Below are 9,943 nucleotides of genomic sequence, written 5' to 3' on the forward strand. Positions count from 1 at the left end.
ACCATTGGGTGTCCCAGGGATCTTTGCCTGGGGGCGGGAGGAACAGAGCGAGCCTGGGGAGCAAAGCTGGCGATAAGGAGGCATGGGTCAGTCCCGGCCACTGTGGCCGTGCCGTGACTGTGCATCTCTGTCTGTCGGGGACACCAGAGCGTCTTATCAGGGCTGACGTGTACTTTCTCAAGCCCCACAAGAAGTTAGTGGGTGTTCTGGGGGGCGGTGGGGAAAGGAGATCTAAATAAGCCTGGAGAATAAGCCTGTGAAACAGTGTTGAATAAACACGATACTGGGCTTCCAGGAGCTTTTTACACACTCAAGTGCCTTGTGAGTCTCCCAAGACACCCCCCCGTGGGGTCGGCGAGGCCACCTGGTTCTGTCCGAGCAGAAGCCGCAGCCGCTGGGGCTTCTCCCCTCCCCGCTCCGGGCCTGTCCCCTCTGACTGCTCTTCCTCTTCACCCTGCACCCTCCCCTCTGCTCCCACCACCCGGCCTCCTCCAGTTTCCATCCCTTCTTCCCAGAATGCTTTTCCCCGTGTGGCTGCAGAAAAGCATCCCCTCCCCTCCTTCAGGCCTTTTGCAGATGGCACCTTCCAGGACGGCCTCCGTTTTCGCTCCACGAAACCCACCTCCCCTGACTCTTCCAGATGCCCTGGTCATTGCTTAATTTTTCTTCTGCGCACTCATTACATCTAAGTCACTCTCCACTTTATTTTTTTTCTTTATAGTCTTTCTGCCTATGTGGGCAGGCACTTTTTAAAAATTATTTTATATTTAATTTTTATTTTATCTTGGAGTATACTTGATCTACAACATTGTATCAGTTTCAGGTGTACACTGAAGTGATTCAGTTCTACACGTACATGTATCTATTCTTTTTCATATTCTTTTCCCATATAGGTTATTACAGAATATTGAGTGGAGTTTCCTGTGCTATACAGTAGATCTTTGAAAGAGAAAACTGCTCAGTGGTGTCCAACTCTTTGCGACCCCAAGGACTATACAGTCCACGGAATTCTCCAGGCCAGAATACTGGAGTGGGCAGCCTAGCCCTTCTCCAGGGGATCTTCCCGACGCAGGGGTCGAACCGGGGTCTGCTGCGTTGCAGGCGGATCCTCTACCACCTGAGCTCTCGGGGAGGCCCACAGTAGGTCTTGCCGATCATGTTTTTCCTGCAGCAGTGTGTACCTGCTCATCTCAAACTCCTGTTTTATCCCTCCCCACTCCCCGTCTCCTTTGGTAACCATGTTTGTTTTCTATGTCTCTGAGTCAGTTGCTGCTTTGTGAATAAGATCATTGCATCATTTTTTAAGATTCCCCATCTAAGTGATACCCCACGGTATTTGTCTTTCTCCGCCTGACATGCTTCATGTAGTGTGAGCATCGCTAGGTCCATCCATATGGCTGCAAGTGCCATCACTCCATCCTCTCTATGGCTGAGTAGTATTCCACTGCATGTATGTACCACATTTTTGTCCATTCATCTGCTGATGGACATTTAGGTTGCTTCCATGTCTTGCAGAAGGAAATGGCAGCCCACTCCAGTATTCTTGCCTGGAGAATCCCATAGACAGAGAAGCCTGGTGGGCTACAGTCCATGGGGTTGCAAAGAGTCGGACACGACTGAGCGACTTCACTCACTTACTTACCATGTCTTGGCTATTATAAAGAGTTCTGCAATGCACATTGGCGTGCAGGTATCTTTTCAAAGTAGGGTTTTCTCCAAATATATGCCCAGGAGTGAGACTGCTGGGTCATATGGTAGTCCTGTTTTTAGTTTTTAAGGAACTTCCATAGCGTTTCCACAGTGGCTGTACCAATTCACATTCCCACCAACAGTGCAGGAGGGCTCCTTCTTCTCTTCACCCTCTCCAGTGTTTATTGTTTGTGGACTCTTTAATGATGGTCATTCTGACCAGTGTGAGGTGAAACTTCATTGTAGTTTCAATTTGCATTTCTCTAATATTAATAGTTAGCAATGTGGAGTGTCTTTTCACATTCCTGTTGGCCACCTGTAAGTCTTTCTTGGAGAAAGGTCTGTTTAGATCTTCAGTCAGGGACTTTTAAACACTTTGTCCCATGGGGCATCCCCAGGGCTGGAACTGTGACTGGTGAGTCACAGGCAGGCACATGATACAAATGTGTGAAGTGAGTGGCTATGCAAACCCCTTCCAACGGAGGAAGTAGGGAGTGAAGCCCAGGTTTTCAGTGCACACCCCATAAAGGGGTTTGGGGAGAACACAGCGGTCGCCTTGGGGACTCTTCTTCCAAAGATTTAGAATCAAGTCTCCATTTCTCTGGTAATGAGTGATGTTGAGCATCTTTTCATGTGTTTGTTAGCCATCTGTATGTCTTCTTTGGAGAAATGTCTGTTTAGTTCTTGTCTACAAGCAATAAATGCTGGAGAGGGTGTGGAGAAAAGGGAACCCTCTTACACTGTTGGTGGGAATGCAAACTAGTACAGCCGCTATGGAGAACAGTGTGGAGATTCCTTAAAAAACTGGAAATAGAACTGCCATATGACCCAGCAATCCCACTTCTGGGCATACACACCGAGGAAACCAGATCTGAAAGAGACACATGCACCCCAATGTTCATCGCAGCACTGTTTATAATAGCCAGGACATGGAAGCAACCTAGATGCCCATCAGCCGACAAACGGATAAGGAAGCTGTGGTACATATACACCATGGAATATTACTCAGCCATTAAAAAGAATTCATTTGATCAATTCTAATGAGGTGGATGAAACTGGTGCCTATTATACAGAGTGAAGTAAGCCAGAAAGAAAAACACCAATACAGTATACTAACACATATATATGAAATTTAGAAAGATGGTAATGATAACCCTGTATGCGGGACACCTAAAGAGACACAGATGTATAGAACAGTCTTTCGGACTCTGTGGGAGAGGGCTAGGGTGGGATGGTTTGGGAGAATGGCATTGAGACATGTACATTATCATATGTGAAACAGATCGCCAGTCCAGGTTGGATGCATGAGACAGGGTGCTCCGGGCTGGTGCACTGGGAAGACCCAGAGGGATGGGGTGGGGAGGGAGGTGGGAGGGGGGTTCAGGATGGGGAACACATGTACACCCGTGGTGGATTCAAGTCAATATATGCCAAAACCAATATAATATTGGGAAGTAATTAGCCTCCAATAAATAAATGAATTTAAAAAGAAAAAAAAAGAACCCACCTGCCAGTGCAGCGGACATAGCTTCAATCCCTGGTCTGGAAAGATTCCTCAAGCAAAGGGACAGCCAAGCTCTTGCTCCACAATCACTGAGCCCGTGTGCCTCAGCTGCTGGAGCCCTTGCCTCCTGGAGCCCACATGCTCCAAGCGCTGGGCCCCGGTTCCACTGAGGACCATGAGCCTGGAGCACGTGCTCAGCGAAAGCAGGAGCCTCCACAGTGGGACGCCTGTGCCCCACCAAGAGTGGCCCCCGCTCACTGCAGCTAGAGAAAACTCCATGCGCAGCAATGAGGATGCAGAGACCATTGAAGACCCAGCGCAACCAAAAGTAAATAAATAATTTCAAAAATATAAATAAAAACTCCTTTTGTAACTTGCAAAAAAAAAAAAAAAAAAAGAATCAAGTCTCCAGATCTCACTCAGGTCAGTCTTTTCTTCAAAATCCAGCCACCAGCCTGGAATGGAATACTGTGGGCCACTAGATGGCGCCATTCACCAGGCTTTGTTGGATTCTTATCTGTCGCCCTGCAGTCCTGACTTCTGAAATCACCTTCTTGGAGAGGATGAATTCCAAGGAACGGTGACCATTCCCGAGGCCATCTGTCTAGACCAGGCAGAAACCCAGAGTCCCACCGCATCACTTATCAACTAGCCACCCCACCACGGAGCGCAGATTAACCCTTTGATGGGAGCAAAAGATGTTGTTAGTGCAGTTGACCCCGGACACCCCCAGGAATTGGTTCCAGGAACCTTCCCCATATCAAAATCGAATTCCAGGGACTTCACTGGTGGCCCAGTGGGTAAGACTCCACGCTTCCCCTGCTGAGGGCACAGATTCCATTCCTGGTTGGGGAACTAAGATCCTACATTCTGTGCAAGGCAGGAAAAAATAAACCAAACCTCTTACATAAAATAACATGGTATTTGCACACAACCTAGGCACACCTCCCACATACTTTTAAATCTTCTCTGCATCACTTGTAAAACCTAATACAATGTAGTGTTAGTGTTAGATATGCTCAGTTATGTCTCACTCTTTGCAACCCCGTGGACTGTAGCCCACTAGGCTCCCCTGTCCATGGGATTTTCCAGGTGAGCATACTGGAGTGGGTTGTCATTTCCTTCTCCAGGGGATCTTCCTGACCCAGGGATCAAACCTGCATCTCCTTTACGGAGAATTCTTCACCGTCTGAGCCCCCAGGGAAGCTCCATAAGGTATAAGTGCTATGTAAATATTTACTGGTATGGCAGACTCCAAGTTTGCCTTTTAGAAGTGGAATTCACTTATTTATTTTGAGATTTTCGGTCAAAGTATGGTTGAATTCATGAGTGTGGAATCCACAGACACGGAGGGCCAACGTCCCTCGAGTAGTAACCCAGCGAAGGCGAGCAAAGCTGTGGGCCTTTTAGAAAGGCAGCAGGACTCAGTGCCTCCCCTGTGAACCTGGCCTCTGGCCTTCTGAGCACAGCCCTGCCTTTCTCTCTTTACCCTGCCTCCCTAGAGAATGGCTGAGAGGTTAGGGTTCCAACTCTGTTTCTGGCCTCAAGTCGTGACTGTGTGAGAGGCGGGGTGAAACGGAGTGAACCAGTCTGACTGAGTGAATGTCTCCAGGGCAACCTGCCCCCAGACCCCGAGAGGTTCATCCAGCATCTCTCCACTTGGTTTACACAGCTCCACGATGCAGGCAAAACAGTGGACAGGAGGGATGTCATGAGCATTTAATGAGATGCTTCGAGCCGAGTTTTCCATAAAGCTTTGTTTTCCATTTGCAGATACCACCTATATCTGTACGCTAACACTTAAGTCCGGGTGACTGGCTGATCTGATGAACCCAAGTCTGTCATCCTGGCTGGTCTTCAGAGGTCCCAGTGAACAGAAACTCCGTGACTGAACCTCCCCGCATTGCCTTGAATAATAGACCATTAGCTCAAGTCTTGTCTGCAAACACAGGCCCAGGAAGCTACTGACTTCATGAACGTCAGTTGATCAGCAACTATTTATGGAGAACCTGTGATGTGCTTTGGTGTTTTAGGAAGATTATTCTGGAAGCCAAAATATGGCAGATCAGGGAGGGGTGGTAAAGACAAAGAAACCCCTTCTTCAGTGACATACCATTGTTTCTTTCCCTCGAGAGGAAATATACACATCAAGGCATATTAGAACAGTTGTTAGATTTTGCTCCTTGTCGTCGCTTTATGTAACCAAAAAAACCAGAAATAATGGTTCCATTGGGGAACAAAGGCACATCCCAGGGTCTGCTCACTCACTGCAGCCACGCTCTCGCACACAGACGGCGCCCACGATGAGTAACAAAAAAGTTTTGCCCTGACTGGGGACTTCCTGACGGCCAAGCCCATGGGCCCGTCTCCTTTCCCAGAAGTCACCCTGTGTTCCAGCGCGTCCTCCCCTACTGAGAGCTGTGGGATGACTTCCTGAGCTGCTTCCACACTGGGAGCCATCACCCTGCCCTCTCATCACCCCCCAAGGCTTACCTACTCTGACGGCTCCTCCTCTCCTGTTTAAGCAGATAACTACCACATACACTTACCCAGTGCGGGTCTATTCTTTCTCAGCTCTCATTCAGAGTGTCGAAACATATCAACCAGAAGAGAAAAGGGAGATCATTTCCGTGACATGATTTTATAAAAAGAGAATAGATTTTATAAAAAGCAGCAGCAGCCAGGAGTGGTATTTACTCACCTAGTAATCACTCTAATTATAGACAGTTGGGTGTCACGGGCAACCATATTGGGTGTCCGGAAGGTTGCATCAGACAGGATGTCTCATTTCCAGCTTCCTCTGTTAATGCCCTGCGCACGCCCTGGTCAGCATCTTTCAATTACAATCTGATTGTTACACAAATAGGAAGTCTTCCCATTCGCTGAACTGCAATTTTATCTTACCGAGGATGTTCGATTTCCAGACCCTGGCTTGGTGCTCCCAGTCTTCTGCTGATGTACATTTCCCTAGACAGAATGGATATTTTGTCTGGGAAAAGATGGACCGTAGGAGTTCTAATTGGAGAAAAAAGAGAAAAAGTGGGACTGCTGTTCCCATTTCAGTGAACTGTGTGGTCTCTCCCTCCCCGCTCCTCCAATATTCCTTTGCTTCTGTTACTTGGCCTTGAAAACTCTGTTCCAAGAATATGGAAGGATTAACATGCCATAAGCAAGGACTTCCCTGGTGGTCCCGGGTTAAGACTCGGCCTTTCAATGCAAAGGATGCAGGTTCCATCCCTGGTCAGGGAGCTAAGACCCCACACACCTCACAGCCAAAAAACCAAAACATAAAACAGAAACAATATTGTAACAAATTCAGTAAAGACTTTAAAAATGGTCCACATCAAAGCAAAATTCTTCTAAAAAAAGATGCCATAAGCCAATATCTAAATCAAGAGTTTCCACTCATATAGAACCTACACAAGAACTAGAACTTGAAAAAAAAAAAAAAAACCGGCCTGACAGTAAACGAATTCAGCACCTCTGAATTTATTTATAATCTTTCCCTTGGTTTTTTATCCAAATGGATTTCTGGGATTTTTTTTTTTTAATTTGAGGGTGGAACCTCTCAAAGTGGCACCTTCTGTCTCTAACAGAAGTCACAAACTGGCTGTCCACAAACCACATCCAGCCAGCTGATGCATTTAGTTTGGCTCACATACTGTTTTTTAAAAAGAATTAGTTGTCAGCATTTAAAATTTTTACATAAAAATATAGGTTTCTATAAAACAAATATTTCTATATACCTTGACATAAGATACGGATTTCTGTAGCGTCTCAGGGAAAATAAAGGCAGATAAGGCCGCCCTGGGATATACCCAGTTATATCCACGTGGTAACTGGTGGGTGGTGATCCATTAACCTGGTAGGAAATAGACAAGGCAGACCATCCGCAGGAAAACGTGGAGCCGGGAAGGGGAGCGGTTTTCTCCTGTATCCGCATCTCTAGCTCGGAACCTTGATTCTGACGAGCATCCAGTCTACCTCCCCAACGTGCCTGAAACTGAAAGCCTCTTCCTGAACACCTGCCAGACGTCTGCTTGCTGAAGGCAGCAGAGTGGTGGTGGGTGGCGGTTTCGTCACTCAGTCGTGTCCGACTCTTGCGACCCCATGGACTGTAGCCGCCAGGCTCCTCTGCCCATGGGATTCTCCAGGCAAGAGTGGAGTGGGTTGCCACGGAATTGGCTTTAAATCTTCCCTCTTCTTTGCAGCTACCCCCACCTCCCCATCAGCCATCGTGCCCTGAGGCTTAGGCTCTCAAAAGTCCCCTGGACAATGAGACAGCACCTAAAATGCGGCTACTGTGAATTGAGATATGCAGGAAGTGAAAAGGACACGCAGGATTTGTTTTTAAAGATTGCTAGTTTATTTTTAATATTTATTAATTTATATATTTGGCTGTGCTGAATCTTAGTTGGGATCTAGTTCCCCAACAAGCCTGGGCACCCTGCACTGGGATCTCAGAGTCTTAGCCGCCAGACCACCTGGGAGGTCCCAGAAACACGGGATTTTAAATATTTACGCTAAAAAACAATGACAATCTAAACTGAGTGATCAATAATTTAACTGATTGATCAATAATTTTACATGGGTTACCTACTAAAATGATTGTTTTTGACATACTGGGTTAAATTTAATAACATTTAAAGGGTTAAATATTATTAAAACTAACTTTCCCATTTTTCTTTACCTTTTTTAACAAGGTGGGGTTTCAAAAAATTTAAATGGCGTACGTCTCAAAAATTTTAAGTTACATTTGGGGTTCACACCTGTGGCTCTCATTTCTTTCTGTTGGATAGCACTGCTTCAAAATAGCCCTTAGTGCCACATGATGAGTGGCTAATTATATCTACAATGGAGTCATATTACAATACATAAATGTATGAAATCAACACGTTGTAAACTTTACAACACGTTGTAAACCTGTATAAATTTACACAATGTTTTACGTCAAATATATCATAGGAAAAAACATCTTTTGGGTTTGTCCTATCCTTTCTGAGCTTGCCACCAACCTAGAGCCCACTTTCTTACTTCTTTCACTCCTAAAATTTCACCTTAGTCTAGGCTTTTCCCCCTTCTAATCTATTTTGCACACCCTGGTCCAGTTTATCTGCCTAAAACACTGCTTTTATCATGAAACACTCCTGCTCAAAAACTAACACCAGCTCCCATCTCTACTCCATCAAGTCCAAATTCTTGGTAATAATAAGACTTTAAAAACCTACTGGGCACATTATGTAATTCTCCCAACAACCTCACACCTAGTATGCCATATTTTTTTATTTTCTAAATAGAACAAAAAGGGCTGCAGCATTTGCCTGAGCTGGGAGGTGAGCGGGAAATCACCTCTGAGCTGAGAGGATGATTCAGTTAAAGCATCCAAGCAGCAGCTGCTTCCCTCACAACAATTTACACAACACCTCACATTCGACTAAAGAGCAATCAACATCTGCCCATCTATGAGCTGAGCTATTTTTACATCAGCTGAGAGAAAGAATAATAGCACTGAAAGAAGAAACTGTTATATTTGCATTTCAGAAAAACAAAACCAAAAGTCAACCAGAAAAGCTTAAGAGAAGCAGCCCAATTTGTTCACTGTTCCAAAAACTATATATATAGCTTTGTCACATAATAGAAAAATTGAACTACGCCAGTTTGGATGCTGTGGCAAGACAATAAAATACCATTTTGTCTCAAAACTGGAAAAGCCTGAATTAAAAATTCATCAGTAATTATATAAACCATAAACTAGCAGACTTGCTGATTCATAAGCTGTGTTGGTAGTTCGATGCTAACATGTATTTATGTTGGGAAGAGAGACCCTTTGTCAGGACTCACCTCCAATTACCTGATTTTTACTATGCTGTCTACAAAACTCCATCCCTTTCATTAAACACAGTATGTTACACACATTTTCTTTCGGGTTTTTTTCAGCTACAGATCAGACAGGTTTTGCCAAATAGTGTCTGGCAGAGTCGTTTGGTGTACGGGTCTTGCAATCAGACAACCCCACATTTTACCATTTACTGTGTTACTTCAGACAGAATTGTGTAGCCGTTCTCTGCTTCTGTTACGGCCTCTCTAAACTGGGCATAATCACACTTTCTTCACAAATTTTTATAAGAATTCAACGAGATAAAGCTCATTGTTAACACAGCTCTGGACCTGCGGTAAGAGCTGTAACGGCGGGACAAGGATGAGACAGCCCCTTATCTGTCCGGCCTCGCCACCCTTGCTAGAAACAGTTTCCAAGCAGCTCGAAGACTCCAGAAGAGGGTGGGGCCTTAGCGTCCAACGCGCGCTCCTAAACTCTCAGTTTAATAGCCGGGGCGTCGGGTGGGGTGAGATCGGCGCGCCGGCCCGTCTGTTTCGCCGGGGCCGCGACGCAGACGCCGGACTGGACTCAGCCCGCAGGCCGGGCGCAGCTGCGGGTCGCTCCCTCACGGCGCTCCGCCCCGCCGCCCCCGCAATGAAAACACCACCACGTGGCCTGCAGCCGTTGCGTCACTCTCCTCCACCCAATGGCAAGCCGTGCCTCGGAGCTGGGGGCGGGTCTCCAGTAGGGCGCGTCCGCCCACCACCCTCACCCGTTGGCTAATTGTGCGCCGCGCTGTGCGCTCTCCACCAATGGAGGCCGCCGGCGGGACCCCGCCCTCTCGGTGGCTCAGTCAGCCGGACCCGCTGGAGGGGCGGGGCTGACGAGGAGGGGTGGGGCGACGCCGGCCTGGGCGGGGTCTGGAGGGACGG

At 46.8% G+C, this 9,943-nt stretch overlaps 1 long non-coding RNA gene across 1 annotated transcript; it reads right to left on the minus strand.

Annotated features, from left to right (window-relative positions):
- Nucleotides 1–4,898: 4,898 nt before the first annotated feature.
- On the minus strand, nucleotides 4,899–7,418 carry LOC139039213 (uncharacterized). The gene is made up of 2 exons (XR_011492531.1): nucleotides 6,940–7,418; nucleotides 4,899–6,208 (listed from the first exon to the last, which is right to left on the minus strand). It is a non-coding gene; the product is annotated as an uncharacterized lncRNA (long non-coding RNA).
- Nucleotides 7,419–9,943: the final 2,525 nt, after the last annotated feature.

The sequence above is a fragment of the Odocoileus virginianus genome, chromosome 17 (assembly GCF_023699985.2).
Source record: "Odocoileus virginianus isolate 20LAN1187 ecotype Illinois chromosome 17, Ovbor_1.2, whole genome shotgun sequence".
NCBI classification, from domain to species: domain Eukaryota; kingdom Metazoa; phylum Chordata; class Mammalia; order Artiodactyla; family Cervidae; genus Odocoileus; species Odocoileus virginianus.